Raw genomic sequence first — 26,661 nt, 5'->3', positions numbered from 1 at the left:
CGGTGCTGGTGAACGGCTGGAAGACTGACCCCTTTCCTGTATCGTCGGGGGTTAGACAAGGCTGTCCTCTTTCACCTCTCCTTTTTGTTTGTGTTATAGAGCTCTTCGCAGAGGCTATCCGGCAGAATGGAGAGATCAGAGGGATCACCGCACCAGGTCCAGGACACTTCGAGGTCAAATGCTCGCTGTACATGGACGACGTGACCGTCTTCTGCGCTGACCAGAGTTCGGTGACTGCACTCGTCCAGACCTGTGAGGAGTTCGGACGCGCTTCAGGGGCAAAAGTCAACTGCGGGAAGTCGGAAGCCATGCTCTTCGGAAAGTGGTACCTGCCTTCTCCTGCCTCCTTCCCGTTTACTATCAAGCCGGACTTCATCAAAATTCTGGGAGTCTGGTTCGGTAAGGAAGGTGCAGCCCTAAAGTCGTGGGAAGAACGCTTGGCCAAAGTCAACCAAAGGATCGGACTGTGGAGCCTCAGACAACTCACTATTGAGGGCAAAGCAATGGTCCTGCGTAACGAAGTCTTGCCTGTGCTACAATACACTGCACAGGCATGGCCCCCTCTTGCCACCGTCTCGAGGGCCATTACCAGGACTGTGTTTCGCTTCATCTGGGGCTCGAAAATGGACAGAGTAAAGCGGACTGTTATGTACAAGGAGCCCCGCAAAGGTGGGAAGGGTATACCCGACATTCCCACTCTGCTGCGGATCGCTTTTGTATGTGACTGTGTTCGTAGGACTCTGAGGACAGCAAACGGCTCTGCGGGCAAGGCCATGTCCCGCTACTTCCTCCTTCCCCTCTGGCGAGGTTTTGGCTGGGACAAGTGGGACAGCTCCTTCCCTTACAACTGGCACGCTCCCTGGTTCTACGGAGATGTCGTCCGGTTTGTGAGGGAGCATCAACTGGAGGGTCTTAAGCCCGACTTGTGGAAACCTAAGACGATCCACAAGCACATCAGAGCAAAGGACTCACTGGAGTTTGTTCCAGGGCTTCATGCCGACACGTTGGAGACTGTTTGGACTAACGTGTCATCTGGCAGGTTGACCAACGGGCACAAGGACATTTCATGGATGGCCATCCAGGGAGGACTGCCTCTTAGGTCATTCATGCATGCCCGCAACCTGTGCAAGACCCGGTACTGCCCCAGGTGCCCCTTCACGGAGGAAACATCTTTGCACATTTTCTGGCAGTGCCCCTTTGCACAGGGTCTGTTGAAAGCCTTGGAACACGAACTCAAGGACTCAGTTCCCAGGAACAGACTGTCGTACCGCTCGGTACTTTATGGACTATTTCCTGGGAATACCACGGATGGAGCAATCCAGGAAGCCTGGCGCCTTATGAACTGTTTTAAGGACGCTATATGGTTCGCCAGGAATCGTCTGATTTTGCGGAGAGAGAGTGTGTCCGTCCAGGACTGCCGCAGGCTGATCCACAGCCTGCTCAGAGACTATTCCACCTGGGACAGCCCGGACGTCGATGAGGAAGAGGACTGATACTCCCCTTCCCCCCACTCTCCCTTCTTGTGTGTTGTCTTTCAATAAAGCTTCGGGCCTGTGATTTCCCCCTTCCCTATCCCCTCCTACCCACTCCCCTATCCCATCACTTGTCTGTAATGCTTTGTTGTTTGGCGTTAGTGAATGCAAGAATGTTAGTGTAGCATGTGGTGTAATGTATAGCATAGGCTAGCCTGTACTGTGTATTATACTGTCATGTTATGTTTGACGACTGTTATTATTTATTATTTGCTGCTTCATGGCTTGCGCTGCGTCGCAGTAATGTTTGTATGATGACGATTGATTGTCAATAAAGCAATTTTCAATCAAAAAATCTGTTCTTATCAGTTTAATATCTGATACGTCCCCTATCTGGGGACCATATATTAAATGGATTTTTAGAACAGGGAGATGGAAATAGAGCTTGCTCTGTCCACTCCACGCATTGACCTGGTATTGCAGTATTTCCAGGACCGGTGCACCCTTCCCTTATGTGTTGACTAAAATCAGATTCCAAAAGTGTTTTTTCTCTTTGCCATTGTTTCTGTCTTTCTGAAGGGATCTCCCCTTTTAATCCCATTATTTCAACACCTGTTGGACAATGCATTTGTACAGTCATGTGTGATAATGAGCTCATTTATTAAATGCAATTAATGAATACATTGCCACCTCTTGTTGTGTGTGTGTGTGTGTGTGTCTTCTGTGTTTCTGTGTTTCCGGCATTTCACATTGGAACAGCTCATTCACCTTCCTTGTCTTCTCTCCGCCCTCCCTCCCTCCCTCCTAGGTAAGTTAAAGAGCTGCACCTGAGCCAGCCACTGATTGATGCAGCACCACAGTCAAATAGTGGAGTGGAGTGGAGTAGGGGAACAGCAAACAGCCATTAAAGCAGCCAGCCGCCTACCCGCCACAATGGACCTACCTGTGTACACTAGGTGGATGTGATGGAATGTACTGTCGTCCCTACATTTCAAGAAGAAGTAAGAATTGCAGTTGCAACAAACCCTTGCTTGCCTACAAAGAGAGCAGCAATTTGGATTTGTTACTATGTTACCTGGAAGAATAACAAACTGTGCAAGGATGGAGGTTGTAGGAGCAAAGAGAAGTTGTCTGTAAAGTTGGTGGATGCCTATTTTCCATTTTGCAGTCCCTTGTCTCCCTCTTGTGGCCTCCTGGAGGCAAATAAATGTGCAAAAAAAAGACAGCCTGGCGGCCGGCTGTTGCAGTGTTGCCCTCTCAGGCAACACTGAGTGACTGACTGAGCCTCACAGTCTTATATAAAGTTCAGACGGAACTTTGCACGTGTCATAGTGGAGCCCTCAGGATTCCAGAGCCAGCTTTCTGACATCATAATGGGGCCTGCCTCAGAGATAAAAGCCTGGGCCCAGGCAGTGTTGTTCAGTGCTGCTCAGCAGGCAGCACAGGACTGGATTAAAGCTGATACAAGGTGTGAAGGAACAAGGGGTGGCTGTGGGCATGCACTTGCTGCCGCTGCCAGTGTTTATCTGCATGGCAGGAGGGCATTTGGGCGTTGCCAGGAAGGCGTTTTTATGTAGATTCCTCCTCTTTCAGCACTGCATTGTGGTGCAAGCAAAAGAAGCAAATCCTGTCTGGCTTCCTCTCCGGCCTTTATTCACCTCCCGCTTAGTAGCTGTAAATGTGTGTGAGCCTGCAGGGCCCCATGGAATTGCCTAGGAGTAGGCTGAATCGCTGCAAGGGGTGAACAGCAGTATGGGACAGGCTCGGGCAAGGCAAGGGCCGCTCGGGTTATCGCTTCTCGGCCTTTTGGCTAAGATCAAGTGTAGTACTTTAGGGTATTGCCTTGTTTCTTGGTCAGGAGGTGCCCTGGTACCCTTTTCCTTGGCCTGGGGGGATCGTTTCTCTTAGGAGAGACTTCACCCCTCTGCTGCTATTGGGGAGGAGGATTAGTCCAGGGCAACGGGGAGCGATCACCTGCCTGGTACTCCGGTACTGAAGGTATTTCTTTGGAGATTGCTGGAATTCTTTTGGAGCAGGATGGAGGAAATTCCCGAACATATGCGAACCAGGAATGCGGTCCGGTTTTTCGTGGAGGAATCTGAGAGGCAAAGGAAGGATTTGGAGTACATCACGAAGGTCCTTTTGTTGGATTTCTTTCAGCTGGAGAGATCGTGCATTTTGGCGGTGATGGACTATCCGAGGAGAGGGTGCTTTGACGTTACCTTCGCTACAGAAGAAATTTATTCAGATTTTTTGGAACGCTTGAAGGAAGGTAAAAGGGACCCAAGACTTGTGGGTGTGAAGGTAACACCACATTTTGTGCCAAACAAGAAGTTGGTGGTCGTAAAGATGTTTTCGCCTTACGTGGAGGAAGAGGACATTAAGTCATTTCTCACTAAGTTTTGTGAGGAGGTGGTGGGAAAGGGGAAAGTGTTTAACCCCTTTGGATTTTGGACTGGGAAATGGAAATTTCTTTGTAAATTTGTGAGAATTGGTGAATCTAGAAACCTATTGTTTCCTCCAGCGCGGTTTAAGATTGGAAGTGCATGTGGAAATTTATTTTTTTTGGGAATGGATATGTTTTGTTTGAATTGTAAAGATTATGGTCATGAGAGAGAAACGTGTGAGAAAGTAATGTGTACAAAATGTCTGCAAGAGGGGCATAAGTATAATGAATGTCAGAAAGGGAAAGTATGTAATATGTGTGGAGAGGAGGGGCACATATTCAAATCATGCCCAAAGAAAAGCAAACGTGAGGTACAAGAGGAAAATAAGAAGATAGTCAAAAGAAAGGAAGCGGAAGTTAGTTTGGAAGAAGGAAAGCTTCAGAAATTGGAAGGAAGTGGGCAAAGTGATGAGAAAAAAAGGAAAAAAGCAGAGAGAAAGAAAAAAAGTGTCATTTCAGAAGAGGAAAGAGCAGAAAGAGACAGGTTACTGGAAGAAGTAGAGCAGTTACGTAGTAAAATTAATTTTGAAAAAATGCGGAGAAGGGTGCGGCTCTGTGTAAGAGAAAATTTACCAGGGTTTCTTGAACGGTATGGTGTGCCAACGTGGTTAGCGTGCATTGTAAACTGTGAATGGGATGGTAATGATTTGCAGGAACATTTAGTGGATATGTTAGGAACTATTGCTGTTAAAAAAGGAATGTTTTTTTGATTTCTTAAAAGGAAAAAAGGAAAGAGGAAAACAAAAGTTAATTATACGTTTTCAGTTTTCATTGTGATGATCTAAGTCTTTTTTATTTTGAATTTTATGATTTTTAAGACGTGATCTGAATGGAGAAAAAAAAAAAAAAAAAAAAAAAAAAAAAATCTGTTCTTATCAGTTTAATATCTGATACGTCCCCTATCTGGGGACCATATATTAAATGGATTTTTAGAACAGGGAGATGGAAATAGAGCTTGCTCTGTCCACTCCACGCATTGACCTGGTATTGCAGTATTTCCAGGACCGGTGCACCCTTCCCTTATGTGTTGACTAAAATCAGATTCCAAAAGTGTTTTTTCTCTTTGCCATTGTTTCTGTCTTTCTGAAGGGATCTCCCCTTTTAATCCCATTATTTCAACACCTGTTGGACAATGCATTTGTACAGTCATGTGTGATAATGAGCTCATTTATTAAATGCAATTAATGAATACATTGCCACCTCTTGTTGTGTGTGTGTGTGTGTGTGTCTTCTGTGTTTCTGTGTTTCCGGCATTTCACATTGGAACAGCTCATTCACCTTCCTTGTCTTCTCTCCGCCCTCCCTCCCTCCCTCCTAGGTAAGTTAAAGAGCTGCACCTGAGCCAGCCACTGATTGATGCAGCACCACAGTCAAATAGTGGAGTGGAGTGGAGTAGGGGAACAGCAAACAGCCATTAAAGCAGCCAGCCGCCTACCCGCCACAATGGACCTACCTGTGTACACTAGGTGGATGTGATGGAATGTACTGTCGTCCCTACATTTCAAGAAGAAGTAAGAATTGCAGTTGCAACAAACCCTTGCTTGCCTACAAAGAGAGCAGCAATTTGGATTTGTTACTATGTTACCTGGAAGAATAACAAACTGTGCAAGGATGGAGGTTGTAGGAGCAAAGAGAAGTTGTCTGTAAAGTTGGTGGATGCCTATTTTCCATTTTGCAGTCCCTTGTCTCCCTCTTGTGGCCTCCTGGAGGCAAATAAATGTGCAAAAAAAAGACAGCCTGGCGGCCGGCTGTTGCAGTGTTGCCCTCTCAGGCAACACTGAGTGACTGACTGAGCCTCACAGTCTTATATAAAGTTCAGACGGAACTTTGCACGTGTCATAGTGGAGCCCTCAGGATTCCAGAGCCAGCTTTCTGACATCATAATGGGGCCTGCCTCAGAGATAAAAGCCTGGGCCCAGGCAGTGTTGTTCAGTGCTGCTCAGCAGGCAGCACAGGACTGGATTAAAGCTGATACAAGGTGTGAAGGAACAAGGGGTGGCTGTGGGCATGCACTTGCTGCCGCTGCCAGTGTTTATCTGCATGGCAGGAGGGCATTTGGGCGTTGCCAGGAAGGCGTTTTTATGTAGATTCCTCCTCTTTCAGCACTGCATTGTGGTGCAAGCAAAAGAAGCAAATCCTGTCTGGCTTCCTCTCCGGCCTTTATTCACCTCCCGCTTAGTAGCTGTAAATGTGTGTGAGCCTGCAGGGCCCCATGGAATTGCCTAGGAGTAGGCTGAATCGCTGCAAGGGGTGAACAGCAGTATGGGACAGGCTCGGGCAAGGCAAGGGCCGCTCGGGTTATCGCTTCTCGGCCTTTTGGCTAAGATCAAGTGTAGTATCTGTTCTTATCAGTCCTTGTAAGGATAGATAGCTCGGAGAACCACTGGGGGCTATAAACACTAGCTTAGCGATCCAAGAGCGTTCCAGACGAAGCCGGCGACGAACTGCGGAGAAGAACCAGCGAAGACGACGATCCAGAAGGGAGAAGCCGCCATCGAGGAAGAAGCTCCGGGAGATCGCTGCCGGGAAGAAGAAGGAGAACTTCGGAGAAGAGCCGCTGCTGAAGGGGATCTTCGAAGAAGCTCGGCCGCAGAAGAAGAAGCTCGACGAGGAACCGCTGCGGAAGAAATTTCGTGGAAGAACCTCGGCCAGCAAGGAGAAGATTTGCATAGCTCCGCCCCCTTCGGGAAAGAGCTATCGAAGATCCTCCCCAAGCGACAGGAACAGCTGGAAGAAGCCATGGCCTCAACCAGCAACCCTGCCACCCGGAAGGAGAAGGCTGATGGACCAGGAGAGCAGACCCAGGCCAGGACATCTCCTCCTGAAGCCTCCTCAAGCCAACAGGCCACCAGGAAGCCGAACCAGGCTGCTCCAACCCTGGAGCCCTGGATGAAGCAGACGGTGGCCCTGAAGCTGAAGGAGGTGGACGGGAGAGTGCCGGACATGACGGAAGAAGTGTTCTGCCAGAAGATGCTCCTGGACCAGGGCTTCGCTAAGCCGGAGACCATCAGCATCCAGGCCTTCATGACCGGGATGTTCTTCGTGACCTTCGCTTCGATCAACATCTGCAGAAGGTACTGGGAGATGGTGAAAGCGGCGAGGCCTGAATCCCCTTTCTCTCGCTTTGTGGGCAACTGCCCTGTCCAAAGAGAGGAAAGGCGGGTGACGGTCTCAATGCGGAACCCACACACCCCCGGCAAAGACATCACCACGCTCCTGAAGCGGTTCTGCACAGTGGTGAGGGAACCCACCCACATCCTGAACGGACTCGGCTTCTGGACTGGCAAGTGGTCGGTAATCGTCCGACTGAACAAGGATTCGAGCGCGGAAGACGGCCTCCAGCACCTGCCCCAGTCATTCTCGCTGGGCAACTCCTACGGCCTCATCTACTACCCGGACATGCCGCAGATCTGCAGGAGATGCAGCAAGAAGGGTCATTCGGTGAAGGACTGCAAGGAGGACGCCTGCAAGAACTGCCGGGTAACAGGACACGAGACCAAAGACTGCCCGAAACGGACAATGTGCAACCTCTGCGGACAAGCAGCCCACTCCTACAAGGACTGCCCGAAGAGGGATCGATCCTGGGCAACTGTAGCGGCGAAAGCTCCGGCCAGAGGGAACCCCGCCCCAGCCAGAGCTCCAGCGGCGCAGAAGACCGGGAATAAGAAGGATGGTAAGAAGACGACAGTCCCTCCCCCCACTCTCCCGGCCCTCCCTCGCCCTACCCCTCCCACCCTCCCTCGCCCAGCCCTCCCCACCCCCCCGTCCCCAACCCCTGTCACCCCCACTGAGGCTCTCACCTTCTCCTACCCACCCATCTCAGTGGTCCTGTCACCTGCACCTCTCCCAACCCAGCCTCCCTTCTCCCCAGCTCCAGCAGCACTAACATCTTCCCCTCCAGCTGCTGGAGTCCTCTCCCTGGAGGATTTTCCCCCTCTTGTCTCCTCAGGCGCCATCCAGAGGAAGAGAAAGGTGAGGGACAGCCCAGCGGCTGAGTCCTCAAAGCGACAAGTCGTGGAAATCTGCGAAGATTCCCTTGCGCAGCAGGAGGAAATGGAGCAGATGGTGGAGGAACTCGTGTCTGAACCTGAGGTCATCGACTTCACAACAGACATCCAGGTGGCTACAATCCTGGAACAATTTCTGTCAGAGGGCCTGCTGGATCTTTCGGACCCGCCAGGCGAGGAGGATCCGCCCGACCGGACTGGTAACTAAGGTGTATCGTTTGCACTAACCTTCTTTATTCTCCCCCATGGCTGCTAAACTTAACATCTTTAGCCTCAATGTGAGGAGTGTTAGAGATAGGACTAGATGTCAGATGGTGCTAACTTTTCTTTCCAAGCAGTCGAGTGATGTATTTATGCTGCAGGAATGTACTCTCCCCTCTTCCAGGTCATACCATCATCTGGCCAGGCAGTGGACCCATGGCCCGTCCTACTGGTCTGGTGGGGGCGACTGTAAGTCTGCAGGGGTTGCCATCCTGATTAGGGGAAGCGTATTTACTGTTGACTCTGTCCAGGAGCTCGCCTGCGGCCGCTTGTTGGTCGTAGACGGTTCCTGGGCAGGAGAGCCGATTAGGCTCATCAACGTGTACGCTCCCCCTATGAAGGCTGAGCGCCTGGAACTATTCCAGACCCTGCGGACCCAGCTCGCCACCACTAGGGCAGTGGTGATGGCCGGGGACTTCAACTGCCCCATCGAAGAGGATGGACGAAGTTCCGGCACTTCAATCAAACTGGATGTCAGTTCCAAACTGCTTATCGAGATGGTAACCGAAGCATCCTTGCAGGACGTTGTGGGCTCCATGGGGATCGGCTCTGTGAACTATTCATGGAGCCGACCCGATGGCTCACTTCGTTCTCGGATTGACTTTGTGTTCACCTCCCGGGCAGTCAAGCAGCATGGGCACTCCATGGTCCCCTGCTTCTTCTCTGACCACAGGGCCATTCTCTTCCAGGGTGCCATCGGCCACGGTTTTCCTCCCGGCCCTGGCTCCTGGAAGCTGAATTGTGCCCTGCTGGAAAGAGAGGAGGTACTGGCGGAACTTAGAGACGCCTATATTGTTTGGAGGAATGATAAAGTTTTCTTTGACAAAACCTGTGACTGGTGGGAATATGTTAAAGTTGAATTTCGTTGTTTCTTTCAGGCAAAAAGTCGTCAACAGGCGTGTGAGAGGAAGAGAGACTTCAGAGAGATGCAGCGTCAGCTGCGATCCCTGCAAGACCTCCTTCAATGCGGCTGGGACGTCAGGAAGGAGCTGGAGGAAGCCAAAAAGGGCCTGAAAAGGCACTTTGAGGAGGAATCCAAGCGAATTGTCTTTCGTTCCAAGGTGGAGAACCTGGAGAAGGGTGAGAAATGTAACTCGTTCTTTTTCAGGAAACTCCATGCCGGCCACACGCCCCTGAAGGAACTCCGAGATGAGACCGGAAACATGCATTCTGGGAAGAAGGAGGTGATGGGAGTCGTCACAGACTACTACCGAAGCCTCTACTCCCGGAAAACCACTGACCCCGAAGCCGCCGATAAATTCCTGTCAGGTATCACTAATCATCTTGATCCTGCAGGTACGGAGGCTATGGACGTACCCCTGACGGTGGAGGAACTGCTCTCTGCCGCTAAATCCTTCAGACCCGGCAGGACCCCGGGCAGTGATGGTCTCCCAGCAGAGCTCTATGTAGCGCTGGGGGACTTGATCTGTCCGGACCTGCTGGAGCTCTATGAGGAGATGGTGGTGGAGGGTAGAATGCCACCGTCCTTGAGAGAAGGCATGATCACGATCTTGTATAAGCGGAAGGGGGAGAGATGTGACCTGAAAAACTGGCGTCCCATCTCTCTCCTGAACGTGGACTACAAGATCCTCGCCAAAGTATTGACCAACAGACTGAAGGTTGTCATCGGACGGATCATCGGATCGGACCAAACCTGCGGCATTCCTGGCCGTAGGGTGGCCGACAGTCTTGCCCTGGTGAGGGACACGGTGCATTACATGCAAAGCCGCCGTACACACGCGGCCCTGGTCAGTCTGGATCAGGAGAAGGCTTTTGACCGGGTCTCTCACGAATTCATGGGTAAGGCTCTGCGTAGGCTGCGGCTTGGCAGGTTGTTCTGTTTGTATGTTAACCTGATGTATTGCGACATTTACAGCTCGGTGCTGGTGAACGGCTGGAAGACTGACCCCTTTCCTGTATCGTCTGGGGTTAGACAAGGCTGTCCTCTTTCACCTCTCCTTTTTGTTTGTGTTATAGAGCTCTTCGCAGAGGCTATCCGGCAGAATGGAGAGATCAGAGGGATCACCGCACCAGGTCCAGGACACTTCGAGGTCAAATGCTCGCTGTACATGGACGACGTGACCGTCTTCTGCACTGACCAGAGTTCGGTGACTGCACTCGTCCAGACCTGCGAGGAGTTCGGACGCGCTTCAGGGGCAAAAGTCAACTGCGGGAAGTCGGAAGCCATGCTCTTCGGAAAGTGGTACCTGCCTTCTCCTGCCTCCTTCCCTTTTACTATCAAGCCGGACTTCATCAAAATTCTGGGAGTCTGGTTCGGTAAGGAAGGTGCAGCCCTAAAGTCGTGGGAAGAACGCTTGGCCAAAGTCAACCAAAGGATCGGACTGTGGAGCCTCAGACAACTCACTATTGAGGGCAAAGCAATGGTCCTGCGTAACGAAGTCTTGCCTGTGCTACAATACACTGCACAGGCATGGCCCCCTCTTGCAACGGTCTCGAGGGCCATTACCAGGACTGTGTTTCGCTTCATCTGGGGCTCGAAAATGGACAGAGTAAAGCGGACTGTTATGTACAAGGAGCCCCGCAAAGGTGGGAAGGGTATACCCGACATTCCCACTCTGCTGCGGATCGCTTTTGCATGTGACTGTGTTCGTAGGACTCTGAGGACAGCAAACGGCTCTGCGGGCAAGGCCATGTCCCGCTACTTCCTCCTTCCCCTCTGGCGAGGTTTTGGCTGGGACAAGTGGGACAGCTCCTTCCCTTACAACTGGCACGCTCCCTGGTTCTACGGAGATGTTGTCCGGTTTGTGAGGGAGCATCAACTGGAGGGTCTTAAGCCCGACTTGTGGAAACCTAAGACGATCCACAAGCACATCAGAGCAAAGGACTCACTGGAGTTCGTTCCAGGGCTTCATGCCGACACGTTGGAGACTGTTTGGACTAACGTGTCATCTGGCAGGTTGACCAACGGGCACAAGGACATTTCATGGATGGCCATCCAGGGAGGACTGCCTCTTAGGTCATTCATGCATGCCCGCAACCTGTGCAAGACCCGGTACTGCCCCAGGTGCCCCTTCACGGAGGAAACATCTTTGCACATTTTCTGGCAGTGCCCCTTTGCACAGGGTCTGTTGAAAGCCTTGGAACATGAACTCAAGGACTCAGTACCCAGGAACAGACTGTCGTACCGCTCGGTACTTTATGGACTATTTCCTGGGAATACCACGGATGGAGCAATCCAGGAAGCCTGGCGCCTTATGAACTGCTTTAAGGACGCTATATGGTTTGCCAGAAACCGTCTGATTTTGCGGAGAGAGAGTGTGTCCGTCCAGGACTGCCGCAGGCTGATCCACAGCCTGCTCAGAGACTATTCCACCTGGGACAGCCCGGACGTCGATGAGGAAGAGGACTGATACTCCCCTTCCCCCCACTCTCCCTTCTTGTGTGTTGTCTTTCAATAAAGCTTCGGGCCTGTGATTTCCCCCTTCCCTATCCCCTCCTACCCACTCCCCTATCCCATCACTTGTCTGTAATGCTTTGTTGTTTGGCTTTAGTGAATGCAAGAATGTTAGTGTAGCATGTGGTGTAATGTATAGCATAGGCTAGCCTGTACTGTGTATTATACTGTCATGTTATGTTTGACGACTGTTATTATTTATTATTTGCTGCTTCATGGCTTGCGCTGCGTCGCAGTAATGTTTGTATGATGACGATTGATTGTCAATAAAGCATTTTTCAATCAAAAATCTGTTCTTATCAGTTTAATATCTGATACGTCCCCTATCTGGGGACCATATATTAAATGGATTTTTAGAACAGGGAGATGGAAATAGAGCTTGCTCTGTCCACTCCACGCATTGACCTGGTATTGCAGTATTTCCAGGACCGGTGCACCCTTCCCTTATGTGTTGACTAAAATCAGATTCCAAAAGTGTTTTTTCTCTTTGCCATTGTTTCTGTCTTTCTGAAGGGATCTCCCCTTTTAATCCCATTATTTCAACACCTGTTGGACAATGCATTTGTACAGTCATGTGTGATAATGAGCTCATTTATTAAATGCAATTAATGAATACATTGCCACCTCTTGTTGTGTGTGTGTGTGTGTGTGTCTTCTGTGTTTCTGTGTTTCCGGCATTTCACATTGGAACAGCTCATTCACCTTCCTTGTCTTCTCTCCGCCCTCCCTCCCTCCCTCCTAGGTAAGTTAAAGAGCTGCACCTGAGCCAGCCACTGATTGATGCAGCACCACAGTCAAATAGTGGAGTGGAGTGGAGTAGGGGAACAGCAAACAGCCATTAAAGCAGCCAGCCGCCTACCCGCCACAATGGACCTACCTGTGTACACTAGGTGGATGTGATGGAATGTACTGTCGTCCCTACATTTCAAGAAGAAGTAAGAATTGCAGTTGCAACAAACCCTTGCTTGCCTACAAAGAGAGCAGCAATTTGGATTTGTTACTATGTTACCTGGAAGAATAACAAACTGTGCAAGGATGGAGGTTGTAGGAGCAAAGAGAAGTTGTCTGTAAAGTTGGTGGATGCCTATTTTCCATTTTGCAGTCCCTTGTCTCCCTCTTGTGGCCTCCTGGAGGCAAATAAATGTGCAAAAAAAAGACAGCCTGGCGGCCGGCTGTTGCAGTGTTGCCCTCTCAGGCAACACTGAGTGACTGACTGAGCCTCACAGTCTTATATAAAGTTCAGACGGAACTTTGCACGTGTCATAGTGGAGCCCTCAGGATTCCAGAGCCAGCTTTCTGACATCATAATGGGGCCTGCCTCAGAGATAAAAGCCTGGGCCCAGGCAGTGTTGTTCAGTGCTGCTCAGCAGGCAGCACAGGACTGGATTAAAGCTGATACAAGGTGTGAAGGAACAAGGGGTGGCTGTGGGCATGCACTTGCTGCCGCTGCCAGTGTTTATCTGCATGGCAGGAGGGCATTTGGGCGTTGCCAGGAAGGCGTTTTTATGTAGATTCCTCCTCTTTCAGCACTGCATTGTGGTGCAAGCAAAAGAAGCAAATCCTGTCTGGCTTCCTCTCCGGCCTTTATTCACCTCCCGCTTAGTAGCTGTAAATGTGTGTGAGCCTGCAGGGCCCCATGGAATTGCCTAGGAGTAGGCTGAATCGCTGCAAGGGGTGAACAGCAGTATGGGACAGGCTCGGGCAAGGCAAGGGCCGCTCGGGTTATCGCTTCTCGGCCTTTTGGCTAAGATCAAGTGTAGTATCTGTTCTTATCAGTTTAATATCTGATACGTCCCCTATCTGGGGACCATATATTAAATGGATTTTTAGAACAGGGAGATGGAAATAGAGCTTGCTCTGTCCACTCCACGCATTGACCTGGTATTGCAGTATTTCCAGGACCGGTGCACCCTTCCCTTATGTGTTGACTAAAATCAGATTCCAAAAGTGTTTTTTCTCTTTGCCATTGTTTCTGTCTTTCTGAAGGGATCTCCCCTTTTAATCCCATTATTTCAACACCTGTTGGACAATGCATTTGTACAGTCATGTGTGATAATGAGCTCATTTATTAAATGCAATTAATGAATACATTGCCACCTCTTGTTGTGTGTGTGTGTGTGTGTGTCTTCTGTGTTTCTGTGTTTCCGGCATTTCACATTGGAACAGCTCATTCACCTTCCTTGTCTTCTCTCCGCCCTCCCTCCCTCCCTCCTAGGTAAGTTAAAGAGCTGCACCTGAGCCAGCCACTGATTGATGCAGCACCACAGTCAAATAGTGGAGTGGAGTGGAGTAGGGGAACAGCAAACAGCCATTAAAGCAGCCAGCCGCCTACCCGCCACAATGGACCTACCTGTGTACACTAGGTGGATGTGATGGAATGTACTGTCGTCCCTACATTTCAAGAAGAAGTAAGAATTGCAGTTGCAACAAACCCTTGCTTGCCTACAAAGAGAGCAGCAATTTGGATTTGTTACTATGTTACCTGGAAGAATAACAAACTGTGCAAGGATGGAGGTTGTAGGAGCAAAGAGAAGTTGTCTGTAAAGTTGGTGGATGCCTATTTTCCATTTTGCAGTCCCTTGTCTCCCTCTTGTGGCCTCCTGGAGGCAAATAAATGTGCAAAAAAAAGACAGCCTGGCGGCCGGCTGTTGCAGTGTTGCCCTCTCAGGCAACACTGAGTGACTGACTGAGCCTCACAGTCTTATATAAAGTTCAGACGGAACTTTGCACGTGTCATAGTGGAGCCCTCAGGATTCCAGAGCCAGCTTTCTGACATCATAATGGGGCCTGCCTCAGAGATAAAAGCCTGGGCCCAGGCAGTGTTGTTCAGTGCTGCTCAGCAGGCAGCACAGGACTGGATTAAAGCTGATACAAGGTGTGAAGGAACAAGGGGTGGCTGTGGGCATGCACTTGCTGCCGCTGCCAGTGTTTATCTGCATGGCAGGAGGGCATTTGGGCGTTGCCAGGAAGGCGTTTTTATGTAGATTCCTCCTCTTTCAGCACTGCATTGTGGTGCAAGCAAAAGAAGCAAATCCTGTCTGGCTTCCTCTCCGGCCTTTATTCACCTCCCGCTTAGTAGCTGTAAATGTGTGTGAGCCTGCAGGGCCCCATGGAATTGCCTAGGAGTAGGCTGAATCGCTGCAAGGGGTGAACAGCAGTATGGGACAGGCTCGGGCAAGGCAAGGGCCGCTCGGGTTATCGCTTCTCGGCCTTTTGGCTAAGATCAAGTGTAGTATCTGTTCTTATCAGTTTAATATCTGATACGTCCCCTATCTGGGGACCATATATTAAATGGATTTTTAGAACAGGGAGATGGAAATAGAGCTTGCTCTGTCCACTCCACGCATTGACCTGGTATTGCAGTATTTCCAGGACCGGTGCACCCTTCCCTTATGTGTTGACTAAAATCAGATTCCAAAAGTGTTTTTTCTCTTTGCCATTGTTTCTGTCTTTCTGAAGGGATCTCCCCTTTTAATCCCATTATTTCAACACCTGTTGGACAATGCATTTGTACAGTCATGTGTGATAATGAGCTCATTTATTAAATGCAATTAATGAATACATTGCCACCTCTTGTTGTGTGTGTGTGTGTGTGTGTCTTCTGTGTTTCTGTGTTTCCGGCATTTCACATTGGAACAGCTCATTCACCTTCCTTGTCTTCTCTCCGCCCTCCCTCCCTCCCTCCTAGGTAAGTTAAAGAGCTGCACCTGAGCCAGCCACTGATTGATGCAGCACCACAGTCAAATAGTGGAGTGGAGTGGAGTAGGGGAACAGCAAACAGCCATTAAAGCAGCCAGCCGCCTACCCGCCACAATGGACCTACCTGTGTACACTAGGTGGATGTGATGGAATGTACTGTCGTCCCTACATTTCAAGAAGAAGTAAGAATTGCAGTTGCAACAAACCCTTGCTTGCCTACAAAGAGAGCAGCAATTTGGATTTGTTACTATGTTACCTGGAAGAATAACAAACTGTGCAAGGATGGAGGTTGTAGGAGCAAAGAGAAGTTGTCTGTAAAGTTGGTGGATGCCTATTTTCCATTTTGCAGTCCCTTGTCTCCCTCTTGTGGCCTCCTGGAGGCAAATAAATGTGCAAAAAAAAGACAGCCTGGCGGCCGGCTGTTGCAGTGTTGCCCTCTCAGGCAACACTGAGTGACTGACTGAGCCTCACAGTCTTATATAAAGTTCAGACGGAACTTTGCACGTGTCATAGTGGAGCCCTCAGGATTCCAGAGCCAGCTTTCTGACATCATAATGGGGCCTGCCTCAGAGATAAAAGCCTGGGCCCAGGCAGTGTTGTTCAGTGCTGCTCAGCAGGCAGCACAGGACTGGATTAAAGCTGATACAAGGTGTGAAGGAACAAGGGGTGGCTGTGGGCATGCACTTGCTGCCGCTGCCAGTGTTTATCTGCATGGCAGGAGGGCATTTGGGCGTTGCCAGGAAGGCGTTTTTATGTAGATTCCTCCTCTTTCAGCACTGCATTGTGGTGCAAGCAAAAGAAGCAAATCCTGTCTGGCTTCCTCTCCGGCCTTTATTCACCTCCCGCTTAGTAGCTGTAAATGTGTGTGAGCCTGCAGGGCCCCATGGAATTGCCTAGGAGTAGGCTGAATCGCTGCAAGGGGTGAACAGCAGTATGGGACAGGCTCGGGCAAGGCAAGGGCCGCTCGGGTTATCGCTTCTCGGCCTTTTGGCTAAGCTCTCGTGGCTTAGTCATTGGGCAGTCTTGAGTGTCGACCCTCGGCCTTGCAGCATCGCCATGAAAATGGCTTAAGCTGCATGCTGCTATAGGGGGTTGTCCAGGAGACTCGAAGGTGATCAACATGGGCGTCGCTATACGCTTTGCTGGAACCGGGGAGGCCCGGGTTAAGTATGCTTTCCGGATTGATGTGGAAGATGGACGACAGGATCATTTTTCTCTGAAGTGCGTGGTGCAGGAAGTTATTTTCGGCTTGCTTGGAGTTCTGAAGGAAAACATCGTGTGTCTTCAAGATCCTAAGGTGGGACGTTTTATTCTTGTCTTAAATTCTGTTGCTGCATGCAACAATCTATACATGGCCTTGAGGGAGAATCTGCAAAATCCTTCTCTGGATGGACTAACCTTCACCATCTTGTACAACATGGGAGATGTTCCACTTGTGGTTTTTATGTACAATCCTTTTGTGCCAAGAGAGGATATTGTGTCCTTTCTTTGGAAGCACTGCTCCTCAGTGAAATTTTCACATCGGGTGATGAATAGTGAGGACTTATGGACTGGGAAGTACAAATTCTTTGTTAAGTTCCATGAAGATCCATCTAGCCCTGGTGGTATCCGCTATCCGCCCTTGAATTTTTCAATAGGAAGAGATAGGGGGTACCTCTTTTTTCCTGGCGCACCAAGATTCTGCCGTAAATGCAAGATTTTCGGACATGTCCAGGAGGACTGTGTCCAGGACTTTGCACAGTGTGGAAGGTGCAATCAAATCGGGCACCAGGCTAAAGACTGTACCAACAAGATCGTGTGCAACGTATGTGGCATAGAAGGACACGCCTTCAAGGATTGTAACCTGCGCGCAAAAAGGTTGTATTCGGAGGTGGCAAGTGCGCAAGCTGCAGGACCGATTACTAGTGCGCCTGGGGAGGTCGTTGGTGCCCAGAAGCGTGATCGTGGGCGCCCCGCCCCAAAACATGTGGAAGCCCAGAGGAGTGTTCAAATCCCCGGTCGGGAATCCTCTTCTGGAGAAATGTCTGGTGGTGGAGTTGAGGAAGGTGCAGTCATGGAGGTATCCCTGGTAGAGGCAGTGTTGCCCCAGCTCCCTGACGCACAAACCTTCTTGCAAGGAGAGGAAGAGGCTAGAAGCACTTTGTCTAAGACCCCTATCCTTTCATGGTGTGAGACCGGCCTGGAACAGGTGGAGTGCGGTGGACAAGGAGATTTCCCAGTCTCCTCTGCAAGACTCCTTGAGGTGGAATGCAATTCGGTTGCCAAAAGACTGCGTACGGAGTTGTCGCCTACAAGTGGGAACAGTATGAGTCCTATAACTGAGAGGACCTATCCTGCATCAAGCATCCCATCTGACAGTCCTTTTTTAGACGAAGGTGCTGGAAGTTCGATCTTCACGTCCGGTTGCCAGCCCCCAGAAGGCAAAGGTTGAAGAGGCAATGGGGAATTTATGGTCATCTGGCAACATATGTTAAAATATGGCTACCCAAATTACACTTGATGTCATATCCCTAAACGTCAGAGTGATTAAGTCTAAGACCAGGAGATCATCTGTCTTGGATTATCTAAATCTTTTGGGAGCTGACGTGTATTGTCTGCAGGAATGTGGCATCGCAGAGTCTTTGAGTGATCAGGACTGGCCTCACGGTCAATATATTTGGTCGGGCTCAAACAAAAATAAAAATGATGGTGTGGGGATTTTGGTGGGGAATAAAAATGTAAAAATTGAGAGCTACATGGTAGTGGAGGTGGGCAGGTGTGTTGTGGCAGTGGTTAACTGTAAAGGGTGGAGGGTTAGAATTGTCAATACTTATGCTCCAGTGGGAAAGGAGGATAGATTAATTTTATTTCAAAATTTAAGTTTATATTTGACAGGGAAGATCCCAACGATATTATTAGGGGATTTCAATTGTGTTTCTGAAGGAGCCAAGTTAGATGTGACTGGGAAGAAACTGAATCAAATGATTAATGATTGTTCTTTTTTAGATGCAGCAGAGCTACACTTAGGTAAGCCACCACCAGCGACTTATAAGGCAGATAGGGGTGGGTTTGAATCCAGAATTGATCGGATGTTATTTTCAAAAAATATTAAGTGTAAAAGTTTTTCTCAATTTGATGTTTCTTTTTCTGATCATGTATGTATGAGAGGTGGTATGGAGGGGAATGTAAAAAATTCTTATGGGGGTGGGGTGTGGAAGCTGAATGTGAGCTTGTTGGAAGATGAGAAAGTGATGAGAGAATTTAAGTATGCATATGCTAGATGGAGGCTTCAAAAAAATTGTTTTGAAAATATACTAGAGTGGTGGGATTGGGTGAAAGGAGAAATTAAAAAATTCTTTAAAAAATGGGGATATAAAAGAGCTGCCATGAAAAGGAATAAATATAAAGAACTAAATACTAGAATTGAGTGGTTGCGAAAACTTAGTATGCTTGGTATTGATGTGGATGACTTGATGAGTGAGGCTAAAAAGGAAGCTAGAGAGTTTTTTGAAAAAAGAGGGAAAGAAATTATATATAGGTCAAAAGTAGAATACTTGGATAAAAATGAGAAGTGTACGAGGTTTTTCTTTAAAAAAGTTTGTGGGAAGAAAAATGATATTGAGATGGTTGTTAATAATAAGGGAGAATGTGTTGGTGGGGGTGATGTCTTGAGAGAGGTGGAATCATTTTATAAGGAGCTGTATGAGAATAAATGGATTGATAGAGGTCTGGTGGATGAAGTTTTGAATAGTTTGGAAGGGGTGCTCAAAAATGAAGAGGGAGAATGTTTGTGTGATGAGATTTCTGTCGATGAAGTTATGAAAGCAGTGAAAGGTGCAAAAAAGAATAAGACACCAGGGAAGGATGGGATTCCAATTGAAGTGTATGAGAAAGGATGGGATATAATCGGGATGGATTTGGTAGAGGTATGCCAGTTTATGTGGAATAATGGCTGTTTGAGTGAATCAATGAAAGAAGGAGTGGTTGTGTTAATCTATAAGAAAGGGGACAAAAAATGTTTGGGGAACTGGAGGCCAATTACCTTATTGAATGCAGACTATAAGTGCTTCAGTAAAATTTTGTCAAATCGTATGCGTGAAGTGATTGGCCAGGTAGTGGGTGAAGATCAAGTGTGTGCAGTGCCTGGTAGGAGTATGACTGATAATTTGATGCTGTTAAGAGATTTGATTGGTGATTGTAAGGACAGGAAGCAGAAGTGTATGGTGTTGGCTGTTGATTTTGAGAAAGCTTTTGACAGGGTGTCGCATGTCTTTATGTTTAATGTCTTGGTCAAAATGGGGTTCCCCCAAAAATTTGTAAGTGCGGTTAGATGTTTGTATGGTGAAGTGACAAGTGAGGTCTTGGTGAATGGTTGGCTAAGTAGAAAGATTAAAGTGGAATCCGGGGTTAGACAGGGATGTCCCATGTCCCCCATCTTATTTGTTAGTGTGATTGAGGTTTTGCTATGTATGATAAGGAAAGAGAAGGTGATGAGAGGTTTGTTGATCCCAGGAAGTGGGGGTAAAAGTGTTAAGGTATTAGGTTATATGGATGATGTTGTGATTGTTAGTGAGAATCTTGCGGCTATGAATAGGGCAAAATTGTTGTTGAATGTGTTTTGTGGGGCATCTGCTTTTAAAGTAAATTGGAATAAATGTAGTTTCAAGTGCTTTGGTGATAGGAATGTGAGATTGGAAGATGTTATGTATGAAGAAGGGGCAATTAAAATTCTAGGGTTAAAGTTCAATGATGATTTAAAAGGTAATGAAAGTTGGGATGGATGTGGCTTACGTATTGAAAGAAAGTTGAACTTTTGGAGGATGAGAGAATTAACTCTTTCAGGGAAAGTCATGATTATTAAGGCGGTTATATTGCCCATTTTGCTTTTTGTTGCAGTTATTTTTCCTACTTCCTTTAGGAAGATGAAGAGAGCGGAGAAATTAATTTTTACCTTTTTTGGGGTAGCAAAATGGAGAAGTTAAAAAGGGAATATGTGTACAAACAAGGTGAGAAGGGTGGATTGGGCTTTCCCAATGTTGAGGTTTTCTTGGGATTAAGTTATATTAAGACTGTGGTCACTTTGATGGGGAAAAATAATAAAAGTGCATTTATGGTGATGTATATGGCTGGATGGATGTTGTATGGGTTAAATTGGAGGAAGAGAGATGCAAGAGTGCCAGTTGCCTTTAAATGTCCTGTATGGTATGTGATGATTGAGAAATTTGTAAGGAAGCATGATTTGCTAGCGGTGCCAATGAATGAGTATAAAAAGAAGGGTGTGGTTAAGAGTTTGCGTGCAAGAGAGACAGAGTGTGCTATTGGTGGACTAAGGACGAATGAGGCATCTGAGGTATGGAAGAAGTTGAGTATAAAAGGTGTGTCCAATAGGCAGCGTGATGTTGTATGGATGGCCTTGCATGATATTTTGCCTGTGAGAGAAGTACAAAAGAAGCGAGAGCTAATTAGGTATGAAGTGTGTCCAAGGGATGGATGTGGTGCGCGAGAATCTGTGAGGCATTTGGTGTGGGACTGTGATTTTTCGTATGAAGTGTGGAAAAGGGTGGGAGGTTTATGTAAGGAACTTGCTGGGGTTACCTTTGTTAATTGGAAACTTGCTATGTTTGGTATGGGCGCTTGTAGCAGGGCAAAGGAGAGAATTTTATGGTTTATTATGGTATGTGTGATGGAAAGTGTATGGGATGTGAGGAATTTATGGGTGTTTAAGAGCAAATTTGTGTCGGTCAATGAATGTGTGAAAATGGTACTGTCTAGATTATATGTAATATATTTGTGGGACAGACAGCGCGGTGGTGGCAATTTAGATGCAGAAGGAGTGTGGAAATTCAAAAAGTGGAGATTCCTGGTAAGATATAGATAGAATAGACTTGTTATTATTGTTGTAGTTGTTGTTTTCTTTCTCTTTCTGTATTTGAAAATGAATAAAATGGACCATGATGATGAATGGTTTTTAAGTCACGACACAAGCTGAAAATTAAGCTGTTTAGATTTTGTCGCTTATAACCAACCTGAATGGTTTAAAAAAAAAAAAAAAAAAAAAAAAAAAAAAAAAAAAAAAAAAATCTGTTCTTATCAGTTTAATATCTGATACGTCCCCTATCTGGGGACCATATATTAAATGGATTTTTAGAACAGGGAGATGGAAATAGAGCTTGCTCTGTCCACTCCACGCATTGACCTGGTATTGCAGTATTTCCAGGACCGGTGCACCCTTCCCTTATGTGTTGACTAAAATCAGATTCCAAAAGTGTTTTTTCTCTTTGCCATTGTTTCTGTCTTTCTGAAGGGATCTCCCCTTTTAATCCCATTATTTCAACACCTGTTGGACAATGCATTTGTACAGTCATGTGTGATAATGAGCTCATTTATTAAATGCAATTAATGAATACATTGCCACCTCTTGTTGTGTGTGTGTGTGTGTGTGTCTTCTGTGTTTCTGTGTTTCCGGCATTTCACATTGGAACAGCTCATTCACCTTCCTTGTCTTCTCTCCGCCCTCCCTCCCTCCCTCCTAGGTAAGTTAAAGAGCTGCACCTGAGCCAGCCACTGATTGATGCAGCACCACAGTCAAATAGTGGAGTGGAGTGGAGTAGGGGAACAGCAAACAGCCATTAAAGCAGCCAGCCGCCTACCCGCCACAATGGACCTACCTGTGTACACTAGGTGGATGTGATGGAATGTACTGTCGTCCCTACATTTCAAGAAGAAGTAAGAATTGCAGTTGCAACAAACCCTTGCTTGCCTACAAAGAGAGCAGCAATTTGGATTTGTTACTATGTTACCTGGAAGAATAACAAACTGTGCAAGGATGGAGGTTGTAGGAGCAAAGAGAAGTTGTCTGTAAAGTTGGTGGATGCCTATTTTCCATTTTGCAGTCCCTTGTCTCCCTCTTGTGGCCTCCTGGAGGCAAATAAATGTGCAAAAAAAAGACAGCCTGGCGGCCGGCTGTTGCAGTGTTGCCCTCTCAGGCAACACTGAGTGACTGACTGAGCCTCACAGTCTTATATAAAGTTCAGACGGAACTTTGCACGTGTCATAGTGGAGCCCTCAGGATTCCAGAGCCAGCTTTCTGACATCATAATGGGGCCTGCCTCAGAGATAAAAGCCTGGGCCCAGGCAGTGTTGTTCAGTGCTGCTCAGCAGGCAGCACAGGACTGGATTAAAGCTGATACAAGGTGTGAAGGAACAAGGGGTGGCTGTGGGCATGCACTTGCTGCCGCTGCCAGTGTTTATCTGCATGGCAGGAGGGCATTTGGGCGTTGCCAGGAAGGCGTTTTTATGTAGATTCCTCCTCTTTCAGCACTGCATTGTGGTGCAAGCAAAAGAAGCAAATCCTGTCTGGCTTCCTCTCCGGCCTTTATTCACCTCCCGCTTAGTAGCTGTAAATGTGTGTGAGCCTGCAGGGCCCCATGGAATTGCCTAGGAGTAGGCTGAATCGCTGCAAGGGGTGAACAGCAGTATGGGACAGGCTCGGGCAAGGCAAGGGCCGCTCGGGTTATCGCTTCTCGGCCTTTTGGCTAAGATCAAGTGTAGTATCTGTTCTTATCAGTTTAATATCTGATACGTCCCCTATCTGGGGACCATATATTAAATGGATTTTTAGAACAGGGAGATGGAAATAGAGCTTGCTCTGTCCACTCCACGCATTGACCTGGTATTGCAGTATTTCCAGGACCGGTGCACCCTTCCCTTATGTGTTGACTAAAATCAGATTCCAAAAGTGTTTTTTCTCTTTGCCATTGTTTCTGTCTTTCTGAAGGGATCTCCCCTTTTAATCCCATTATTTCAACACCTGTTGGACAATGCATTTGTACAGTCATGTGTGATAATGAGCTCATTTATTAAATGCAATTAATGAATACATTGCCACCTCTTGTTGTGTGTGTGTGTGTGTGTGTCTTCTGTGTTTCTGTGTTTCCGGCATTTCACATTGGAACAGCTCATTCACCTTCCTTGTCTTCTCTCCGCCCTCCCTCCCTCCCTCCTAGGTAAGTTAAAGAGCTGCACCTGAGCCAGCCACTGATTGATGCAGCACCACAGTCAAATAGTGGAGTGGAGTGGAGTAGGGGAACAGCAAACAGCCATTAAAGCAGCCAGCCGCCTACCCGCCACAATGGACCTACCTGTGTACACTAGGTGGATGTGATGGAATGTACTGTCGTCCCTACATTTCAAGAAGAAGTAAGAATTGCAGTTGCAACAAACCCTTGCTTGCCTACAAAGAGAGCAGCAATTTGGATTTGTTACTATGTTACCTGGAAGAATAACAAACTGTGCAAGGATGGAGGTTGTAGGAGCAAAGAGAAGTTGTCTGTAAAGTTGGTGGATGCCTATTTTCCATTTTGCAGTCCCTTGTCTCCCTCTTGTGGCCTCCTGGAGGCAAATAAATGTGCAAAAAAAAGACAGCCTGGCGGCCGGCTGTTGCAGTGTTGCCCTCTCAGGCAACACTGAGTGACTGACTGAGCCTCACAGTCTTATATAAAGTTCAGACGGAACTTTGCACGTGTCATAGTGGAGCCCTCAGGATTCCAGAGCCAGCTTTCTGACATCATAATGGGGCCTGCCTCAGAGATAAAAGCCTGGGCCCAGGCAGTGTTGTTCAGTGCTGCTCAGCAGGCAGCACAGGACTGGATTAAAGCTGATACAAGGTGTGAAGGAACAAGGGGTGGCTGTGGGCATGCACTTGCTGCCGCTGCCAGTGTTTATCTGCATGGCAGGAGGGCATTTGGGCGTTGCCAGGAAGGCGTTTTTATGTAGATTCCTCCTCTTTCAGCACTGCATTGTGGTGCAAGCAAAAGAAGCAAATCCTGTCTGGCTTCCTCTCCGGCCTTTATTCACCTCCCGCTTAGTAGCTGTAAATGTGTGTGAGCCTGCAGGGCCCCATGGAATTGCCTAGGAGTAGGCTGAATCGCTGCAAGGGGTGAACAGCAGTATGGGACAGGCTCGGGCAAGGCAAGGGCCGCTCGGGTTATCGCTTCTCGGCCTTTTGGCTAAGATCAAGTGTAGTATCTGTTCTTATCAGTTTAATATCTGATACGTCCCCTATCTGGGGACCATATATTAAATGGATTTTTAGAACAGGGAGATGGAAATAGAGCTTGCTCTGTCCACTCCACGCATTGACCTGGTATTGCAGTATTTCCAGGACCGGTGCACCCTTCCCTTATGTGTTGACTAAAATCAGATTCCAAAAGTGTTTTTTCTCTTTGCCATTGTTTCTGTCTTTCTGAAGGGATCTCCCCTTTTAATCCCATTATTTCAACACCTGTTGGACAATGCATTTGTACAGTCATGTGTGATAATGAGCTCATTTATTAAATGCAATTAATGAATACATTGCCACCTCTTGTTGTGTGTGTGTGTGTGTGTGTCTTCTGTGTTTCTGTGTTTCCGGCATTTCACATTGGAACAGCTCATTCACCTTCCTTGTCTTCTCTCCGCCCTCCCTCCCTCCCTCCTAGGTAAGTTAAAGAGCTGCACCTGAGCCAGCCACTGATTGATGCAGCACCACAGTCAAATAGTGGAGTGGAGTGGAGTAGGGGAACAGCAAACAGCCATTAAAGCAGCCAGCCGCCTACCCGCCACAATGGACCTACCTGTGTACACTAGGTGGATGTGATGGAATGTACTGTCGTCCCTACATTTCAAGAAGAAGTAAGAATTGCAGTTGCAACAAACCCTTGCTTGCCTACAAAGAGAGCAGCAATTTGGATTTGTTACTATGTTACCTGGAAGAATAACAAACTGTGCAAGGATGGAGGTTGTAGGAGCAAAGAGAAGTTGTCTGTAAAGTTGGTGGATGCCTATTTTCCATTTTGCAGTCCCTTGTCTCCCTCTTGTGGCCTCCTGGAGGCAAATAAATGTGCAAAAAAAAGACAGCCTGGCGGCCGGCTGTTGCAGTGTTGCCCTCTCAGGCAACACTGAGTGACTGACTGAGCCTCACAGTCTTATATAAAGTTCAGACGGAACTTTGCACGTGTCATAGTGGAGCCCTCAGGATTCCAGAGCCAGCTTTCTGACATCATAATGGGGCCTGCCTCAGAGATAAAAGCCTGGGCCCAGGCAGTGTTGTTCAGTGCTGCTCAGCAGGCAGCACAGGACTGGATTAAAGCTGATACAAGGTGTGAAGGAACAAGGGGTGGCTGTGGGCATGCACTTGCTGCCGCTGCCAGTGTTTATCTGCATGGCAGGAGGGCATTTGGGCGTTGCCAGGAAGGCGTTTTTATGTAGATTCCTCCTCTTTCAGCACTGCATTGTGGTGCAAGCAAAAGAAGCAAATCCTGTCTGGCTTCCTCTCCGGCCTTTATTCACCTCCCGCTTAGTAGCTGTAAATGTGTGTGAGCCTGCAGGGCCCCATGGAATTGCCTAGGAGTAGGCTGAATCGCTGCAAGGGGTGAACAGCAGTATGGGACAGGCTCGGGCAAGGCAAGGGCCGCTCGGGTTATCGCTTCTCGGCCTTTTGGCTAAGATCAAGTGTAGTATCTGTTCTTATCAGTTTAATATCTGATACGTCCCCTATCTGGGGACCATATATTAAATGGATTTTTAGAACAGGGAGATGGAAATAGAGCTTGCTCTGTCCACTCCACGCATTGACCTGGTATTGCAGTATTTCCAGGACCGGTGCACCCTTCCCTTATGTGTTGACTAAAATCAGATTCCAAAAGTGTTTTTTCTCTTTGCCATTGTTTCTGTCTTTCTGAAGGGATCTCCCCTTTTAATCCCATTATTTCAACACCTGTTGGACAATGCATTTGTACAGTCATGTGTGATAATGAGCTCATTTATTAAATGCAATTAATGAATACATTGCCACCTCTTGTTGTGTGTGTGTGTGTGTGTGTCTTCTGTGTTTCTGTGTTTCCGGCATTTCACATTGGAACAGCTCATTCACCTTCCTTGTCTTCTCTCCGCCCTCCCTCCCTCCCTCCTAGGTAAGTTAAAGAGCTGCACCTGAGCCAGCCACTGATTGATGCAGCACCACAGTCAAATAGTGGAGTGGAGTGGAGTAGGGGAACAGCAAACAGCCATTAAAGCAGCCAGCCGCCTACCCGCCACAATGGACCTACCTGTGTACACTAGGTGGATGTGATGGAATGTACTGTCGTCCCTACATTTCAAGAAGAAGTAAGAATTGCAGTTGCAACAAACCCTTGCTTGCCTACAAAGAGAGCAGCAATTTGGATTTGTTACTATGTTACCTGGAAGAATAACAAACTGTGCAAGGATGGAGGTTGTAGGAGCAAAGAGAAGTTGTCTGTAAAGTTGGTGGATGCCTATTTTCCATTTTGCAGTCCCTTGTCTCCCTCTTGTGGCCTCCTGGAGGCAAATAAATGTGCAAAAAAAAGACAGCCTGGCGGCCGG

General features: G+C 47.9%; 6 non-coding genes and 5 pseudogenes across 6 annotated transcripts; all 11 read left to right on the top strand.

Annotated features, from left to right (window-relative positions):
- Positions 1 to 1,792: 1,792 nt before the first annotated feature.
- LOC142711597 (U2 spliceosomal RNA) lies at positions 1,793 to 1,980 on the top strand. The gene has a single exon (XR_012869977.1). It is a non-coding gene; the product is annotated as a U2 spliceosomal RNA (small nuclear RNA).
- Positions 1,981 to 3,262: 1,282 nt separating this feature from the next.
- LOC142711619 (U2 spliceosomal RNA) lies at positions 3,263 to 3,373 on the top strand (annotated as a pseudogene).
- Positions 3,374 to 4,724: 1,351 nt separating this feature from the next.
- LOC142711603 (U2 spliceosomal RNA) lies at positions 4,725 to 4,936 on the top strand (annotated as a pseudogene).
- A 1,282-nt stretch (positions 4,937 to 6,218) lies between these two features.
- On the top strand, positions 6,219 to 6,320 carry LOC142711613 (U2 spliceosomal RNA; annotated as a pseudogene).
- A 5,549-nt stretch (positions 6,321 to 11,869) lies between these two features.
- LOC142711595 (U2 spliceosomal RNA) lies at positions 11,870 to 12,043 on the top strand (annotated as a pseudogene).
- Positions 12,044 to 13,325: 1,282 nt separating this feature from the next.
- Positions 13,326 to 13,516, top strand: LOC142711586 (U2 spliceosomal RNA). Its single transcript, XR_012869969.1, has one exon. It is a non-coding gene; the product is annotated as a U2 spliceosomal RNA (small nuclear RNA).
- Positions 13,517 to 14,798: 1,282 nt separating this feature from the next.
- LOC142711585 (U2 spliceosomal RNA) lies at positions 14,799 to 14,989 on the top strand. The gene has a single exon (XR_012869968.1). It is a non-coding gene; the product is annotated as a U2 spliceosomal RNA (small nuclear RNA).
- A 6,291-nt stretch (positions 14,990 to 21,280) lies between these two features.
- LOC142711607 (U2 spliceosomal RNA) lies at positions 21,281 to 21,512 on the top strand (annotated as a pseudogene).
- Positions 21,513 to 22,794: 1,282 nt separating this feature from the next.
- LOC142711582 (U2 spliceosomal RNA) lies at positions 22,795 to 22,985 on the top strand. The gene has a single exon (XR_012869966.1). It is a non-coding gene; the product is annotated as a U2 spliceosomal RNA (small nuclear RNA).
- A 1,282-nt stretch (positions 22,986 to 24,267) lies between these two features.
- Positions 24,268 to 24,458, top strand: LOC142711581 (U2 spliceosomal RNA). The gene has a single exon (XR_012869965.1). It is a non-coding gene; the product is annotated as a U2 spliceosomal RNA (small nuclear RNA).
- A 1,282-nt stretch (positions 24,459 to 25,740) lies between these two features.
- Positions 25,741 to 25,931, top strand: LOC142711580 (U2 spliceosomal RNA). The gene has a single exon (XR_012869964.1). It is a non-coding gene; the product is annotated as a U2 spliceosomal RNA (small nuclear RNA).
- The last annotated feature ends 730 nt before the right edge of the window (positions 25,932 to 26,661 follow it).

Source organism: Rhinoderma darwinii, unplaced genomic scaffold (genome assembly GCF_050947455.1).
Source record: "Rhinoderma darwinii isolate aRhiDar2 unplaced genomic scaffold, aRhiDar2.hap1 Scaffold_4304, whole genome shotgun sequence".
Lineage (NCBI taxonomy): Eukaryota > Metazoa > Chordata > Amphibia > Anura > Rhinodermatidae > Rhinoderma > Rhinoderma darwinii.
Note: the sequence above shows the minus strand (reverse complement) of the source record. Positions and strands in the feature narration are given on the sequence as shown.